The sequence below is a fragment of the Amphiura filiformis genome, chromosome 19 (assembly GCF_039555335.1).
Source record: "Amphiura filiformis chromosome 19, Afil_fr2py, whole genome shotgun sequence".
In the NCBI taxonomy this organism is placed as follows: Eukaryota; Metazoa; Echinodermata; class Ophiuroidea; order Amphilepidida; family Amphiuridae; genus Amphiura; species Amphiura filiformis.
Window position 1 is genome coordinate 41,079,659 of NC_092646.1, and position 9,851 is coordinate 41,089,509.

The window sequence follows — 9,851 nt, forward strand, 5'->3', positions numbered from 1 at the left end:
GACCGATACATAGAAGATGGCCGATATAATTCAACATTCGTTACATCAGTGATGTGTCTGTACGTACATACATTTGCAGTCAAAATTATTTTATGTTTTCAATATTATTTCGCCGACATGTTTGATACCCAGTTTTCCCCGGGCCAGGTTTTCAAGCTGTTCTTGTTTGTTCTTACCTTGAGACAAACACATATTTACGATCTCACAATACTTGTTCTACATGTATTTCCTTTTCGCTTCAGAACTAAAAGTGCACGTGAGATTATACATCCAATGATCCATAGCCAAGTGCTTGAAGCCCCCAGGACTGAGAAGCCAGACGCACCCTTGGGTCTTCCAATGCCCCAGCCCGGCATGCGGCAGCTGCCAAACAACCCCGATATGCGCCTTGGCAAGAGATGAAACGGAAGGCTTTTGAGACCGCACCTTTGAAAAGATCATCCTGATTCCTGGCACAGAGGATCCTGGCCGGGATCCTGGCACGACTTATTAATCCTTTATGAGCTGACTAACCAGAGATCCTTGCAATTGCTGCTCCGACCAATATTTTATCATCTTTTATCAGCCGATTATGACCAATTTCATGTTATTTGAATTATTCAAATTGGCCAACAATTGCCGTACCGCGTATCGAGTTATCTTTGTAATGTGGTGTGAACATCAAATGATGTATTTTAAAAACAATAATAAGAAAGTCCACTCCCAACATTTTTGATGTCACACCATGTCATAACATTCACCTATTTATAGGCGCGAGAAAAATGCAACTTTTCGAACGTGAAAAGCGGGTTCTGTGATTGATGATGCAATTTATTCCAGCTAATTGCTTTATATGATTCCAAAACCCATGATCCAAACTTCATTTCAAATGAAAATGCTGATATTAAAAGCTTAAAAATACAAACTCCGAAGAATATTTCCCTACAGAATCCCGGTTGAATCACGCAATAATATTTATTTTGACCTGGGTTTTGACATGCCCGTGCGTGCTCTACTGCACAGTGAGCACGTGACCACGTGGGTCCCCTGATGCACGTAGGCACGACCCTCAGATAGTGTGGGAAAGTGCGCAAATAGTTGTAAACAACCTCTACTAACCGCTGGGTGACCCTCGATCTAGTTATTGGGGGAGGCGTGGCGCTCAAACAATAGATGCTAGTCAGCTTTCAGCCAAGGTCACCATGGTAACCCCATTTCTTTCCAGGATCTGTGGTGTGTGTGATTATTTTTTTTTTAACACGGGCAAATTTAAATCAATTAACATTTTCTTTCACCTTTCTTTATATATAATTGTTATTAATGTGTACGTGTAATTGTTTTTAAATACTACGATTTGCGTTTTGATTAATATTTCATTTAATTTATGCGTATTATTCTTTATATAATAAATACCACCTTTTTCTTTAGTATCTGACGTCACCAAGTTACTTTTCTTCGAAAATGGGCCTAACATTATTATTAGGAAAAAACAAAAAACTTCTTTCGTAAAGAATCTGGCAAGAAATGTCATGATTTGTGACATTCATACATCTTACTATAATTCACCAGAATCTGTACATCTGTTTGTTTGTTTGTTTGTCTGTCTGTCCGCCTCTTTTCTCGGAGACCGGGGTCGCACGTTCCTCAAACTTGGTGGGTGGGTGTATCTTGACCCCAGGCAGAACAAGTTTGTATTGGTTGGTGGGTCAAGGTCACCCAAGGTCATCCAGGGGTCAAATTAGTAAAAACTGTTTTTCTCGGAGACTGGGGGTCGCACGTTCCTCAAACTTGACGGGTGGGTGCGTCTTGACCCGGGACAGAACAAGTTTGTATTGGTTAGTGGGTCAAGGTCACCAGAGGTCATCTAGGGGTCAAATTAGTAAAACTGTCATATGGGCATGAAACTTGGTGGGTAGGTACATCTTGACCTAGGACAGAACAAGTTTGTATTGATTAGTGGGTCAAGGTCACCCGGGGTCATCTGAGGTCAAATCAGTAACCACTGTTTCCGCCTTTTTTCTCGGGGCCTAGGGGTCGCACGTTCCTCAAACTTGGTGGATGGGTGCATCTGGACCTCAGACAGAACAAGTTTGTTTCAGTTAGTGGGCCAAGATCACCCGAGGTCATCCAGGGGTCATCTGAGGTCAAATTAGTAAAAAATGTCGTATGCGCATGAAACTTGGTGGGTACAGTCACCTTTTAGAGTCAAATTTTTGGAAGGTCATTTTGGAGTCAACCAAGGTCAAATTACTAAAAACTGTCGTATGGGCATGAAACGTGGTGGGTACAGTCAACATTTAGAGCCAAATTTTGGAAGGTTATTTCGAGGTCACAAGGGGTCATCTGAGGTCAAATTAGTAAAACTGTCCTATGGGCATAAAACTTGGTGAGTACAGTCACCATCAGCCAGGTAATCGCGACAGCCGAGAACCGCCAAATATGGGTAACCGCCTAGTCTATAATAATACTGGTAGTCTGTGCCTCTGTCTGTCTGTGACTCTGTGAGTGAGTCTGTCTGTCCGCCTATTTTCTCGGAGACTAGGGGTCGCACATTCCTCAAACTTGGTGGGTGGGTGCATCTTGATCCCATACAGAACAAGTTTGTATTGGTTAGTAGGTCAAGGTCACCCGAGGTCATCTACGGGTCATCTGAGCAAAAACTGTCGTATGGGTATGAAACTTAGTGGGTACAGTCAACATTTAGAGCCAAATTTTGTGAAGGTCATTTTTGGGTCATCTGAGGTCAAATAACTGTTGTATGGGCATGAAACTTGGTGGTACAGTCAACATTTAGAGTTCAATTTTTTGAAGGGCATTTCGGGGTCACCCAGAGGTCAAATACCTTAAAACTTAATAATAATAATAATACAATAAAAATAATAATATTGGCAAATGCCGCATATATTTCAATATTTTTTCATGAAATTTTATACTAATTGTCAATAGGGTCATTTGGTGTGCTGTGAAGCCAATTGACCACATCCATCAGGCACGCATACAAAATGTATCATACTGGTGCTCCTTCAAAAGAACGGAAATTCCTAGCAAATGCCCACTTTTTTTGTTGGATGATTGCGTAATTATGTAAGGGATTACAGCTCTATACTATCACTTTATTATATTTCGGGTTGGTTCATCAACTTTTATCAATATTTACTTCAGGGCAATATTACAAAGAAAAATAATCTAGCCTATTTGCTTGAACTGAAAATGACAGAAAAATCGTGAAGATGGTGAAAGTGTTGGATTAAAATTCCCTTCTAAAAACTTGACTCAAGTTCATACAAAACACAGAATTGAAATTTTTTGACTTATGCTCAAAATATTTTAATAGATCAATAATAATAATAATGAAAATAATAATATTGGCAAATGCCGCATATATTTCATTATTTTATGCCAAATAGGGTCATTTGGTGTATTGGTGTAACTTTTACTACCTCACCCTCTCCCCTTACTTCTTTCTCTCACCTCCTGCCATTTGTCTCTTCCACCTCCTTATTACTTCATTCTACCCCCTCCTCCCGTTTATCTCCATCCATCTCTCCCTCCCCCTCTCTTAAATTCCAAATATTACCCTTTTTTGTATTAGTTTTGTTAAAATAAAATTGACTTTTCCTGGGTATCTTTTAAAACTTTTAAAAGACCCATCTCTCTTCCCAATACTCATTCTTTCTCTCACCCTGCCATCTCTTTCAAGTTCCTCTATTACTTCCTCCACCACCCCTCCGGTTCTCTCCCCCCCTCTCTCTCTCTCTCTTTCAATTCCAAATATTTACTCTTTTTTTTTTTAGTGCCATCTTAATTTTTCTAGTCAGACCGCATGCAGATCTTGAGCCAGACATAAAGTTGAGGGGATCGTTGGTTTGAGCTAATAAATAATTAATGAGGCAAATGGGTGTGGACTGTGCTTTGGCTATCACTATTCTGATGAGTGTGAAATCATTGCTGCAAATGAAGAACGCAATACGACACACAGATTTTATTTTGTTGGATATTTTGACGGTTTTATTAACATCATTGTGAATATTTTAAAACAAAGAAAAATGTTAAAGCGAAACTTGGAAAGTTCAATTCGATTAAATGAAAAATAATTACCAATAAAATATTCTTATCCCTTCAGCTGGTCCACAAGCGTGGTGAAAGGTGCTAATCTAGGTCAGCCCCAATCTATATTTAGACCGTATGCGATGTGTGGGAAAGGGGAAAGTGCCGTATACACATGTTTTGATTTGATATTATAATTAGTGCCAGGATAATTTCATGAATTTAGAATACCAACGAAAGATATTTAAATTCCCGGGATGATAACAACGATTTTGGTGGAATATTATCTTAAATAGGTAAGAAATGTCTCGCGAGAAGTGATGGAAAAGCAACTGTTTTTTGACAACATTTTTTTTTTTTTTTTAATTTTATTTAATTATGAGCGGGGGGGGGGAGTTTCAAATGACGTGCCAAAAATTGCTTGCCTCACCCCTGCTTAAAATTGCTTGAATGACACCCCCCCGCTTGCCAAAAAAGCTTTGCCCTCCTCCCCCTCCGGGCCCGGGCTCATAATTATTGTACAGCCCTTAAAATTATGAATAATTAATGATCATGTGATCCACAGGGTCGCAAAGAAATACCCCGGGGAAATACCAGGGCCTGAGAAATGCCATCCAATGAGATCGCGTATTGGGTTGTTTCGCTTGTTTCCTAGGTTTATTTATAATCTCCCCATTCATAAAAAAAATTCATGTTGACATCGACGCATTCGGCTTGTTCGTTATTCGGGTTTCGATGTCAACTAGTGGTCTCGTGGGAAGAATATTAATTATATTATTGAAAGATGTGTGGATATGATAATTAATAGTAAAAAACTTAAAATAGGCTAAACTACCCGGGACAAGTTGTATTGTATCATGCAATCTCTAGTCTTCCGATCGATCTATGATCACACACGTGTTGTGGTATACCATCCCATCTTGGTGGACGGACTCACGGACATGGTATGAATGGAATGTGGTATAGCGCATGGCATAAACCAAGCTCTAGACGGTGACCCTATGGATGTTCTACAAAATTCATTGCTTTGCACCTGGGAATGTTTTGACTATGTTTTGATAAAGAGCATGCGACAAACAAGTGCGTTTCAATTAAAATGACGACGACTGGTGAAATGCTTCGAATGACCTTGTATTCTGGTTGACATGGGGAATTTTACAATAAAGAAGGAACTTTGATCTTCTCAACACCTCTTCTTGTGTCTTTCTTCGATGGCAGGCCATTTATAAATGAAACGGCTATCGACATACTTTCTGGAATAAATTGCAGCTTTTATATTTTTGATGATAGATTTAATAAATATAGAACTAAAGGTAAGATGATTTTAAAGTCGAATAAATGCCGTGTCCTCAGACCCACACACGGCACTCAGGACTTACATAAATTGACTCGGCGAGAAACATGAATTTATGATGATGATGATGATGATTTTGCGGCGAAGATAGTCCGATACTGTACCGCTGGAAGGCACTCAGCTCAGGCGATCGCGGAGCTCGGGATGGTTTGGTGCCATGCTTGGTGAAGTTTATTTCTCTCTTCAACTCTGGTAGTGGCAGAATGTAATATGGGTTAGGGTGCATCAGATGCCCCTCATGTCAATGGATTAATCTGTCCCTAGTCTTAAAATGTTCCTATTGTCACAAAACTAACATGTGCCAAGTTTGAATTAATTTGGAGGTCGGCCTGGGGGGCCACCGAGAGCCTAAAGTTACAATGTGTGTTCCTATGTAGTAAAGTTCGTTGACCCCTGTACAATTCCAATTAGAAGCCGATCGAACAATTTAAAGTAGCTGCCATATCAAAACCGTTAGGACTTAAAAGCTCAAATCTTTTGCGCTTATAGTACTGATTATCATCGGCGAATCGGTGATAAAAATTAATCACCAACAAAATGAGCATGTGTGGAATTGGCACAAGCGCCCTCGATACAAAATTTCAGTGAAATAGGCATTTTGTGGTAATTTTTTCCTCAAATTTTACAAATGTTGATGTCCTGGTTGTCATTACACTTTTACAAAGCAGATTTTCTGAACTTTAGATCAATATATAATACATATTAACAACTTTCAGTGTGAAATAAAGTATTTTAGCACATTCATTATGAATGAAAGACAGAAATTATAGATTTTCCCACGAATATGGACTGTGGGGGCGCTTTTGACAATAAAACACACACAGTCATTTCTTTGGAGATGGATTTTCATCACAGATTCAAAGATGATTATCAGTACGCTTAGCTCCCAAGATTTGAGCTTCTAAATCCAAACGGTTTTGATATGGCAGCTACTTTAAATTGTTCGATCGGCTTCTAATTGGAATTGTACAGGGTCAACGAACTTTACTACATAGGAACACACATTGTAACTTTAGGCTCTCGGTGGCCCCTCAGGACGACCTCCTAATTAATTCAAACTTGGCACATGTTAGTTTTGTGACAATAGGAACATTTTAAGACTAGGGACAGATGAATCCATTGACATGAGGGGCATCTGATGCACCCTAATATGGGTCTATACTTTTTACGATATTTTGTCGCAAACAAAGTGATAATCGTGAAAATTAAGCCCAATGATAAGTAAATTTTCATTAATATGTTCTTCCATCGACGCATTTTATTTTTATCTCGATCGTTCTTGATATATTTTTCTTTTTTCGAAGTTGGCCCCTAGCTCTATTATTAATTGAATAATGATAAATTGTTAATCAATTTATACTCAATTTAATACAAGTTACATCTTTATGAAAGACAAAATGAAAACAAATTTATGTAATTTTAATATTTTAAACGTGTAACTAGTAGGCCCTACAATACATATTGATTGCATTGCGAACTGAAGTACCACTTCCGAATGTGTGTGTCACTTGTCAAGTGCTTGACAAAGAAGAGCAAATTAGATCTATAATAGGCTTATGCCGTGCAACAACCCGCTCATAAACCGCGCGGGCAGTTGGCTGGTTAGCACAACTTTTAATGGTACCACGCAAAAACCGTGCAAACCGCGCCGAAATCGGTACGATCTGTGAAGATCGTTTTGAGCGGTCCATGCAAAATGCCGTGCAAAACCCACGCAATTTTTGCCCGGTGGATTCCAGCCAGTACTGTACCTGGTCTCATGTACCCATACCTAGCGTATGGGTACAATCCGGTACATGGTATAACTAAGCATTCAAACAGCCACGGATAGAGCTGTCAAAGAGTGTATATTTCAAAACATGATAACTGCACCAGTTATAAAAATTCCCCACATACCACTTTTAAAATGCACTCAAAGTCCTTATTCCATATCTGAAAAATATGATCCCCAATTTGTACTTACTTTATTGATAAAAGTCTAAATATCCACATGACAAATTCAGCTAGTACATGTCCATTGTATATGTTCACAACATGACCCAAAATCATTTAACCTTTCAGACCTTAGACACATGCACAAGTCCTTGATAGCACTGCCATGTGCAGTCAATAGCCCAATATGCTGAACAAGAGACTGGTTGAGAGTTCATATGTTCATTGACCTGCACATGTTTCAACTGCTGATGTGTCATATTTAGCAATGTCATGATATCAACCTCATAGTCACAGTCTCTGTTCTGTGGGGTATTGGTAGAATAACACATGTCTTTATGAAAGGTCAAAAGTTAAGGATTGTTTTGTCAGACATTTTGAGAGCCAGATTTGATCAACACCATTTGAAGCATGTTGTAGCTTACAAGCAGGACACATAATTTCAGGATATTAACTACAAATTTGGACCAATAAATTTCCAGAGACATAATACAACCAAGGAAGCTTACTTCAAAGATGTTTAGGGCAACAGTGACATGGTAAGTTGCTCGAGAACTCTAGCCAAGAATTTGCTCACCGATAGCTTCACATTCTAGGCTAGAGACCTTTGCATTCAAAATCTAGTCGGATTCGCTGAAGCATGACACCGTGTAAAGCAATGGAAGGTCAGAAGTAAACACAGCCGATCACGACAGGCGATTGCATCAAAAATTTTGCTAAAATTACACTTCAGCAAAATTTTAGACTGTCCAAAATACGCAAATCTTGCTCAAAAGATACAGTTGACTCATCGAAATAACTTTCATTCAAATTTCAACATTAACAGAATAAATAACCTCCGGTGTAAAAAATTGCACCGCTGTCCGACCGAAAAAACATAGTAAAGTACTCTAGCATCGAATGCGTAACTATCGTGTGCAAATTCGAAGCTACAGTTCTCGAGCAAATGGCAAGTGAAATAGTTAGGGAAGAATGAATACCTTGGTGTACATTTGAAATGTAATTTCTGGTTTTTGTACATGGACTTCATGTCTCCCTATTCCACACATATAGCAGATAAACCTCGCTAATATAGACGGCTCCCGTCTGTGGGAATGGACTTTGACTGATCTGGAATTCTTGAGATTTTATTTGTCATTTACAACGTTGGTACTTCCAAGCTTAGGTAGGTTCAAACTATCTTTGTATGTTATAATTTCTATGGGGACAATCAGACCCAACAACTTGCCAAAAAAAATCAAAAAAAGTTTTTTGTAAAGTGCAAAGTTCGTCACCATTGAAATACTGTGTGAGGCCTGGCTGTGATATCCCAACAGACTTTCACCCACAATGCACTCTGATCTCTGATTCTGATTATCGAACAGTTTGCTTATTAAATAATTTTTCTATAGCACCCTCTATCTTCTATCCTCACAGTAACTATCGTGTCGTCTTGGATAGTCATGATAGAAGAAAGATTTCTCGATCAAGCCGCACTTGCGCCATGTCAGGAGGGGTAAACGCTGCGCGCCTATCATGCCTATGATACTATAGAAAAATTATCAAATTCGTGGACATCATGGAACATACTCTTTGCGTGGCTGTGGCGCGTAGTAAGCAGTTGTACGCAGATAGTCGCGGAGTAACAAGCGTAGTTGAATGTTCCAGGCATGATGTCCACAAATTTAATATTTTTTCTATAGCGTTGCGTAAAATGGATAGATGGCCCCAAGCCATGGCATGGCCTAGTTAGTCAGGCTCACATCACACACTATAGGTGGCGCTATTCGTCCATAGGGAAGTGGAATGTGCCTGTACAGTCCAAAAATGGCTTTACTGTGGGGCTCAATGGAAAAAATTACTAAAAATTAATTTTGACAACCAAAACCTAAGTGATGTTGACTTATGTAGGTACTGGCATGATACTGGATTCATAAACTATCACATAGTGCAATCCATGTTCCACCAAGTGGACACTCGATTTAGCTCAAAAGCAATTTGTGTGTAAATCAAGACCATCCAAAACAGCTTTCTTACAGTAAAGAATAGGAGGTCATCTGGGGTCACATACAGTAGTGTACATTGTACATGTGCCTGCTGTCACAATTTCACACACAAAATTTTGGGCAATTTGATGACACTATTTTTGTCTGTAACTTCAAAAGTATATGCACTAGAAACATGATTGACCCCTTATTGTTTAGGTAATTTAATTCTCTTTCAAATGAAAGAACTTTCAGCTAAAAATATTGAACTTCAAAATTTTATGAACATCCCTAGCCTAGTCCGAATAATCAGACCCAGAACAAAATATTAATTTCTGACATGATCGTGTACTGGGTCTGAACTGTTTCCATATGAAATCTTGATGGCAAATTGGACATTAGAAGCACATGGTTCTACGTGACAGCTTTTTAATCCCTATTCATGTTACGTGAATCACGCTATTGTGGACCATCCTTCTGATACTTGAGTGTTTGGACAAGCGGAACGGTCTTTTGTCTACCTCTCTGTTTGTAAACAAACCAGGAGGTCGAAATCATCCTCCTCGCCGAATACG